We start from the raw sequence: 9,580 nt of genomic DNA on the forward strand, positions 1-9,580 counted from the left end.
GATTGATTAAAAGTAAATACATTTTTATTCAGAGAAAAGGGCATTTGTTACCACAAACATTTCACCTTCAGCACAAATAGGAGCTGGGCTTACATTTACTAAGGGATTATAGCAGCACTACAACTAATTACTTCCCAGCAGCTATTGGCCTCAGGTTAGATGTAAGCTACTTCTGGCAATATGTGGTGTGGGTTCGTGTAAAAGGGGGCCCGTATTTTCATTGTCTTGGTGGAAAACAGTGCAATGGTGAGACGTGAGTGAATATACTATGCATAATGCAATACAAAATAAGAGCTTATTACAAGGAGAAGACTCAAGGAGATCAAACAACATTAGTCCATCCCACCATTTTATGTTATGAGGGAGATATTAATTATTCTGTTTGGATTTCGTAGATGGCCTTGAGTTGTACAATTATCACATAGGAAGGTGCACATTACTTGCTGGAGACAGATTCCAGATTCAGACTCCTTGATTACCTTCAGCTGCATGACGTCCGTTGTATATTCCTGATGTGACCCATGCACGCAAATTATAGTATAGTTTTGATCAGTAGAATGTTACTTGTCCCTGAGTTATTTACCAGACCTTTGGCAAGAGGTTCTTATTTTTTTCTGGAATCCCAACACAGTCTCATCTTTGCTGTTCTTATGTGAATCTCTGAACTCTCTGCTCTTCCATCCTGTGATATATAACTTTTGCTAAGCCACTAGCAATTGGTGAGATTACTTTAAAATACTATTAGGATTCAAAGAAGGAGGTTCCTCCAGGTCCAGGCAATGAACTGCCCTGAAATTATTGAGTTATTCATAACGTTCAGCAGTTACAAATTACTGCTATTAACCGAATCTTGTAATTACAGCAAGAAGCTAGGTCTTGTAGCATAATTTCTGGTGTTGATAGTTTTTAGTGCATGTCTTAGGGAGTAAAAACTAAAGCCATGTGAGAAATGGCTGTTACAATCCTGTAAAAATATGTGATGTTTCCTAAATTGGATCTGCTCTAGATCGTGACGAAATAAAACATTCACCTTGGATGAGGGTCAAGTCCTTACTCTGATTAAAATAGTGCAGGAACGGTGTCTTCTAGCACAAGTGAATGGTCTCACAGGGCAGACTATTCTTCACAATGACATGAGGAAGATCCTCCTTGAAGGCCTCTCACCAGAAAGTTTGTTTTGACAGTTGGCCCGTGACATCAAGAGATTGCTGACCAACTCTAGATAATCCCTTTCAGTCAAACGCTGGAGTGACTGGCCTCGGGGACTGTATGATGGAGGAAGCGGAGACCTTGGTGCACCTCAGCACAAGTGTCCAACAGCCCTGTGTTGTCAACAAGCAGAAATTCAACACTGAAGACTGGCCGCTTCTTTCGCCTAGGCAGCTAGTGCTGGCAGCGTAAATGGCTGGTTTCCCTTCCGTGGGGTCCCTGAAGGAGAAGTCCCCTTCCCTGCCATGTGTTTTGATGTGTCCTGAGCATAGAAAGCACTTAAGAAAAATAAGAGTACAGATATTCAAGCTGTTGGGTTTACTACTATAATTCCTGATGGTGGAGGTCAGCACACAGAGTATCTTCCATGGGTGGGCATAGCAGCTGGGCAGAAAATTAGTGTTCATTTTTGTGCTTCCTAGCTGTAGTTATGATGACTTCAGCCTCTGTTTGCTAGTAGCCATACCCCATCATTCACCGTACCTTGAGGAAGAGGCCTTCTGGAGGATATTTAAACCTGAGATACTTCTGCACTTGTATTATCTTTCACACAGTCAGTGAGAGGCAAATAGCCCTACATCCAGTGAAAGCAGAATGAAACAGAGTGATTTAGATTTCGTACCGTGTATTTTTGACCTTTCTGTTGGAAGAATAACACTGAGCTTGTTTAAGACTAAAAGATTTATGTATGTCTTGTTCTGAACGCAATGTTATAAAAATGGTACCTTCTTACTCAGCAGATCTGTTCCTGTTGTGTATTGAGAATCATTGCTGCTTGCGTTCAAAACTAAAAAGTTTATGGTTTTTAGCCCTGCAAAACCAACCCTCCTCAGGATAAGTGAGCCTCTTTATTTTATTATTAATAAAAGTCTGTACTCTTTATCAGTTACCAGGCCAGTCAGTGCACCCACTGATTGTTAACAAGTGTTCCTGGATCTCTTCCTTTTCCACCTTTAGCATTGGCATGAGTGGAATTTCTCCTTGTGTAGGGGAGAATAATATTTACACAGCAATAATTCTTGCATATTTTCACTGACAGAGATTTCATGACCTGCAAAGGACACACTGGAAGGAAAGAATCTTGCTTCTGGTTGAGTTTGCAGTGGAGAAAAAATGACAGGTAAATAGCAGAAATCCACGAAAAGCAAACTTCCACTAAAGCAAATGGGATTTTAAATGGAAAAGAAGTAAGCAAAGAGTTCAGTATTTGGCCCTGAGAAAGTCTATTCACATGAAGAATCTCTTAAGATGTTATGGAATGGGCTATCAAATACAGATTTCTTAGTGGAGGCCTTCTTTTACAAGAGGGCAAACATGCAAGGCAAAATCTCAGCATTGAGTGTGTTTTTATTGTAAAAACAACCTCTTTTCTTAGGTATGGATTAGCTTTCCAAAGCAAGAAAACCAGGAAAATGTTAAAATGCCATCCATTACTGCTGGAGCTGGTACGCAGACTCAGAGATTCTCCCCTTTCTCCCTCACACAGTTCCCCACAAAGAAATCAACAATGACTGTGAGCAAAGTGACACGGAAACCAGGATCTTTCCCATGACAACCTGGAGAAAGTGCCTAGCTGAAACTGGAGACAACAAATATCAGTGCACTCCTGATACTAGTTGCTGGTTGGGGTCTTCATTCACAGAGGCTTTCTTCTAATGAAAACATAACATTTCCATCTATTTTGGTTATAATACTTATAAATGTTTTTATGATCTCCATTAATGACAACTGCTCCAACACCACTAATCAATATGGTCCTTTTAACGTTATTTCCCATTAGGAGGTTGTCCAGTCTGTTGTCTACGGGGATCAAGGAGAGTAAGGACGTCCTCCTCAGTGTGTGATGGCACACTGCCTACTAGAGACTTTGACAGTGTTTCGAGTCCTAGTACCAGAGAGATGCTGAATTCAGAAGTTGTAAGAAAGGGTTAATGCACTGGAGTTGTCAGACTCTGGGCAATCTGCGTAAAATCCACCTGAGTTTTGAAGAGGAAGATCAGAGACCTGCTGCTATCGCAGGGGTTTGCCAAGGACCAGCAGGGCTGAAGCAAGGTTTCCTCACTTGCCCAAGCTTGTACAAAGTTAAAAAAGACAAAGACGGTTCCCTGTCATCTTGTCCTCCAAACTTAATTACTTGTCCCCCAAACACTTCTGTTCAATATGGAGCGACAGATGAGAAATTTGGAGGCGCGAAGCTCTTAGAGGGACTGACTGGCACCGCTACGTGTTTGCACTGCTTACAGGGTGAAATTACTTAGGCGCTGCGACCTCTCAAGATACACTTATCGCAGTCTGAAGTGTGCCTAAAGAGCACACGGGCCCCCCCACGGCATGCCGTGAAATTCATCTGGATGTGATCCCCACAGCTGCAAATCCACCTTCCCTTTCCATTATACATTCTATTACTCTGCCGTGCTTCCCCTTTAGCATACATCAGTGCAGCTCTTTATTTTAGCGTTATTAATTTTTGACATGAAGTCGCTCTAAACATGGTAAATACAGAAAGTAATTGGTATGTTAAACAGGGGAAGCATAATGAGTCTCATGTACAAACGCGACTCGCTCCTGCTGCAGAGCCGGACTGAAACAGAATACACAATCGCGCTGCCAATTTCAGCAGGAACTTCTTTCCCAAGTCCCTGTGGTTCACAGGCAGTGCCTCGACCTCTCCTGTACTTATGATACATCCAGCCACAGTTTAATGGCTGAAATGACTTTGAAGCTTTCCCAGTGGAACCAATTTTCACCCTCTGTGAATACAAGCTCCAGCCTTTCAGCAAAGAGTTTAGTTTGGTGATAAGTTAACATGTGAGGCCAGCCTGAGAATAAATTTCCACTGTTGCCCTGATGGTAGGGCTTTCACATTGCGACTCGTGGCGATGGCATAGGGCTTTTTGGGAGAGACGCGGTCTCCAGACTAATACTGGCTGACGGGATATTTTGTCAGCGAGGAGAGATGTTCCTTGCAGCCGGCGAGGCTGCTGCCGCCTCGTCAGCACTGGTGGCAAATCTCTGCTAGGAGGAGCAGATAGGGAAGTCATAGCCCATCTCAGCCCGGGCTTGCAGTTATAATGGGTTGACTGTGAAATACAAGGCGTGAGTTTTAAGGGTACAGATGAGAAATTCTCCTCTAAATTTGGCTAGAAGTCAGTGGGAGAGGGAGATATACCAGAAAAGGTGAGAAGAAGGTGACAGGAAAAAATATATATCAACAACTTTCATGTAAGCTTCAAAATAATACCAAACCCAGCTTGTCTCTTTCTCTTAATTTTAACCTTTTAAAGCAATCTAGATTTCTAGTTTTGCCTTGGGAGTAATGCACACTAAATACAGTTATTCTGTCTCTTGTTTTATAGTTTCAAATCCAATCAATTTTGTCCAGAATCAAGGCTGAAAGATCAGATCAAAATTATTGCTCAACCCACAATTAATAAAATGCATATATGCTGCTTGAGATGCCATTTTTCCTGCCATCTCTAAGCCTTTCCTTTTAGTGGTGATTCACAAATAAAAGACAGACAGACTTGGCAGCAGGATGGGACCATAATATTTGACCAAGAATGGAGCTGACACGCATCAGCAAAATGCCCACAGACAGCATAATCAGGAACCTGACCTGTCTGCTGCTCTACCAATGGTACTGCATAAATAATTAATCGTACCTGCCAATGTAACATATACAAGTTCTTTGCTTTTTGTTTTCCACGACAAGCCTTGATCTTTTTCTGTGTTAGCTGTCGTAGAAGAAGAAACTGGAAGAAAGAGAGGAGACCCTTGTTACTTGTGTGATGGCCTACCTGCTTTCTCAGATTATTCTTGAGGAGAGGCTGTTGACAGGATATAACATATCTCAGCAGTGTCTGGCAGAACAAAATCAGCAGAAAAAGCAGTATCTGGCTACCTTAATCTGAGTTTGGTGCATGAACTCAAAGAGCCCACAGACACAATTTTTGCCTGGGACATTTAAAATCGGGCACTACAATGTCACAGGAAATAGGTGCTAGGAAACAAGCAGGAGCTGATAGCAGGAGAGATTTAGCGGCACAACAGTTTCCTTCTATTTTATTTTATGACCTGAGTTTCAGAAGAATCCTGAAAACAGTCTGGAGACAAATTTTTCCTTTTCTTTTTCTTTTTAACACCTTTGTGATTTCATTTAGGAATGACATTTCATTCTGGACAAGAGGTCCATGGTATAAGGCTGACAGCTGAGACCTGAAACACACATTCCACAATTCAGCAAGTGCATAAATAAAAAGGACAAGTTAGCACTAGTGTCTTCTCTGAGGAAGTATCTGAGGTAAGTTGCAAACGCTGAAATGAAATACTGAATTCAGCTGAGATACCTATGCACAGTTTCAGGTGAGCAGCCAGCAAATGTGTGTCCCTTCTTTTTTTTCAGCCTTCTAGGGGTCATAGTATTATTACTATTTCAATTTAACATATGTTTTCTGAAGGAGGATGGAAGCCTTGCCTGGTGTAACTCACATAGCTCTGCTAAAGAGACCATACAGCTCACAAAAACCCCGAGTTAGAAAACCCAGCACAGTGATTTCAAGAGTAACTCCCAGAACCTACATGAACAGCATGCCTTAATGATGCAGAAGCTGGACAATAGCGTATGATCTCATATGGGATATGGTTTCAGCCTGGGCCTGATAAATTCAAGTACATAAACTTGCACCTGCGCTTTCCAAGTGCAAGCAGCTGGCTTTGCTTTATAGAAAGAGTCAAAAGCCTGTATGCTCTCTTTCAACAGCCTTTTGTAAGTGCAAGGATTGGAATCTGTACCTGCAAATCACATTCCTGGACTACTCCTACTGATACCCTAATAACTGCAATCCTTCTTCTGGCTATGCTGTCTTCAGTACTTCACTAAACGTTAAATGCATTCACTTTAGAAAAATCACAGAGAAGTCATCTTCGATCACAGGCAAAGAAGGAACAAACCCCGAGTCTGCAACTTTTCTCCTGATAGTTTTGTCACACCTTCTCCTCCCACCAAATAAGGGTGACATTTACGTACCAGATTGCTGAGCACTAGTTAGCCAACATTGCAGAAGCATTTTCCAGCTCTTGTTTTCAAGCAGAAACCTTAATCTAGGACCTGATCTGGGGTCAGACATCACTGTACCTCTTAGACCCTTCCCTGAGCTTGTATGAATGTTGATACCAGCCCAGACACCCAAAATCTAAGGAGACAGCTTGAACCATTTCTGAATTTTACAGTTAAATGGAGACTCTTCAAGTTAAATGGAGACTTGGTTCTTGGGTTTAGAAAGATAAACAATGAAGACTTGAAGCTGAGGATTAGGGTTTGTGTTTAGAGTCATCATGAATTCATAATGCATGACCAAGATGAACAATGGCACCAGCAATAGTGGCTCCCCTTTGTCATCCCCAACTACTCGGTCCTCAGGGCGACAGGCGAAAGTATCAGCAGAAAACACCCATTGATAGAGGTGCACAAACGTGTTAGGCAGAACCTCTGAACTTTTCTTAAGTGGCTTAGCTCCTTTCTAGATGTCATCAAAAGCAGCCAAAACAAACCTTTCAGAGCTGGCTGTGCAGTACTCTCCATGAACAGCTTGAATCACCTGGCTCATGGTAATGGTCTGCCACAGAAGCTCTCATCAAGTGCCCATGTGTGTTTTCTTTTCACGAGATGACAGTTCCCAAGTGAAAGGACACTTCAGCTCTGATAAAACTTTCCTTCTATTGTCTGAGTTTTGTTTGTTTTCTGGCAAACCCCAGTGCTGCCTCTGCTTTCTGTGCAGGCACACATTTCCCATGCTTGCGCGCGGAGGCCAACCAAAGTCTTTGGAGGCTTCTCAGTAGTATTGCCTGAAGCAAATACCACAGCTCAATAGCAATTTAATATTGTAATCAGGGAGCAAACTGTGCAGTTTTGGCACATTGTGATAATTATTAACTACACGTATTAGTGTTGTGATTCTAGTAACTAATATTTACAAAAGGTTCCCTGTGTGGGGAAGACCTCGCCTAGACATGAGCAGTTGAGCTATTCCTGAGTGATTGTCAGTGGGCCTTTAAGCCTGTGCTCATGTTCGCTGTTTAAAGATAAAACATCAATACTTAGAAATTGTACTTCAAAAGACCTATTTCATGAATAATAAATTCTCAGGGTATAAAACCATACTAAGCACCAGAACGTTTTGTGAATTTATGGAGAAGTTTTCCTGTGGAAAAAAAATCCTGGAAGATAAGATTAAAAAAGCGCATCTCAAACTCCCTAACATAATATAAAGGAGATTGGATTTAAACGTTAAATCATTCTTGCTCTTAGGATTTTTGTTTCATGCCATGACGTCTCTCTTTCTCCTGCTTTCCCATTGCTATTAGAATTAATGACCTTATGAACCCCAGTTCAGAACTCACAGGCAAGGGGAGATAAAAGCAACAGCAAAATGTTCTCTAAACTTGAAATCTGTAATTGACAAATTAATTTCCTCCATGCAGTTATTATGTCTAGGCTGACTCAGGGTTGAAGCAGAGGTGCATTTGCCTTTGTGTCTTATGCAGCTCTTGTTGGTGTATTAGTTCTTCACCTGGCAGAGTGTGGTGGTAAGGAGTGAAGGTACTTGGGTGAGCACACCAGCATCAAACACAGATGACCTATAGAGTATATTGACTAACTTGGAACCTCACAGCATTCCTACTCAAAGTGTATAATCACATTTATTTCAGTAATCAATTGTGTGCTCTTCCAAATAGGTGGGGACACAAATGCATTGTTTTCATGAGATCTCTCCTAGTCTGTGAGCTGCACCACATTACTGACATGCATATATGCACAAGAGAAAAAAAAAGTCCTTTATTTTCTAATAGGATCGTAGCTGGGAGAAACATTTTCTCATGCAACTTAACCTCTGTGTAGTTTCTTCCCTTCAAGCTCACCCATATTTCACACAATTTTTCTGGCAGTATTCAAAGTGCCTTTTAAATTATGTATGCTTTTGGCTAGTATGCCAGACTTGCAGTCTAAAAGACTAGACTTCCCTACAAAGAAGTCATGATTTGACATTGTTTATTTTGCTGTGTAACCACATTAGATAGGGTAATGTCATAAGGATGACATGAAACAACCATATGTAAACAATACATTGCCATTCCTTTACCAATTGTTTAAACAAATCAACAAGTACAATCTACCCTTAGCTTCAGGTAGTTCTTATGTCACAGCAGCCAGACATATACATATATTTCTTGAAATTCAGACCAGTACTCAGTGTTGTATCAACATGGAAGACAAAGATGGTTCTTCCTGTGTGTTTGCAATATATTTACCAGCCAGGAGATGATCGATGGATGCTGGCAGGGAGTAAAAGTAACCACTGAAGCAGTGTTGGATAGCACTAGTCAGTAGTGATCAGAAAGCACTATGACATACCAAAAAAGAAATTATAGAGGCAGAAGGACAGGCAGAATGAGACAGAGAAGCCAAAGAAAAATAAGATTTCAAGAAAAAGGTAGGGGAGCAATGTCCGAGGTTGTTCACAGGTTAAGGAGGGCAGAGCTGCCTATGAAGAGGTCAATGAAGACTTCACCTGACTGCAAGGCCCTGGAGACATGTTGAAGGAAGTTTTCTGGGGAGGAGAGGAGGGAAAACACCAGAGAACGTTGCATCTGATGTGTGTAGGGACACGGTAATAGCTATAGTGGCAACTGGGGTCAGGTATACAAATTTATGAAGAAAATAGTATTAGTGTACATATAGTATTAAAGATCTTGGTAATGGTTGCTATGTAAATGTTGTCCATATCAAAGATCAATACAATCCAAAAAATTTCTATCAAGAAGCGCTAAAATGGCATGCTTTACATTTATTTTTATATTTTCCAGAATATAAAAATTTTAAAATATTTAATATAATCAGCTAGTGTGTGCCCCTTTATATGTGTAAACACAACTCTTCAAAGTCTAAATGATAAAACACAATATTCATATGCATTGCTTCCCAATTTACAATTTTACCAGTTTCATTCCAAGTACATATTTTAAGATTAATAAGTCAGCCACTCTAAATTCCATTATCCTCACATGTTAGTGCTAGGGCACGTAGGCGTAACATTAGTTTTTAAAAATTCCTTTAATTAAAGTAATTATGTCAAAGATAAGATATGGTAAGCATATTAATATTTTAAGCAAATATTTGTGCTTGTTTTCAGAATTAGCAGAAATGGGAATTTGGCTACAGTTAGGGTTCTTCACAGGTTCCGAGTGCTGTAATAAAGAAGGGGAAAGGTAAGTGTATGCCTGTCTTTAAGTATGTGCTTAGCCTTTCTAACCTGCTGTGAGAGCAGCAAGTTAAGGGGAGTAAGCACATACCTAAAGGTAAGCACGTGCTTGA

This window comes from Numenius arquata, chromosome 4 (assembly GCF_964106895.1).
Source record: "Numenius arquata chromosome 4, bNumArq3.hap1.1, whole genome shotgun sequence".
NCBI classification, from domain to species: Eukaryota; Metazoa; Chordata; class Aves; order Charadriiformes; family Scolopacidae; genus Numenius; species Numenius arquata.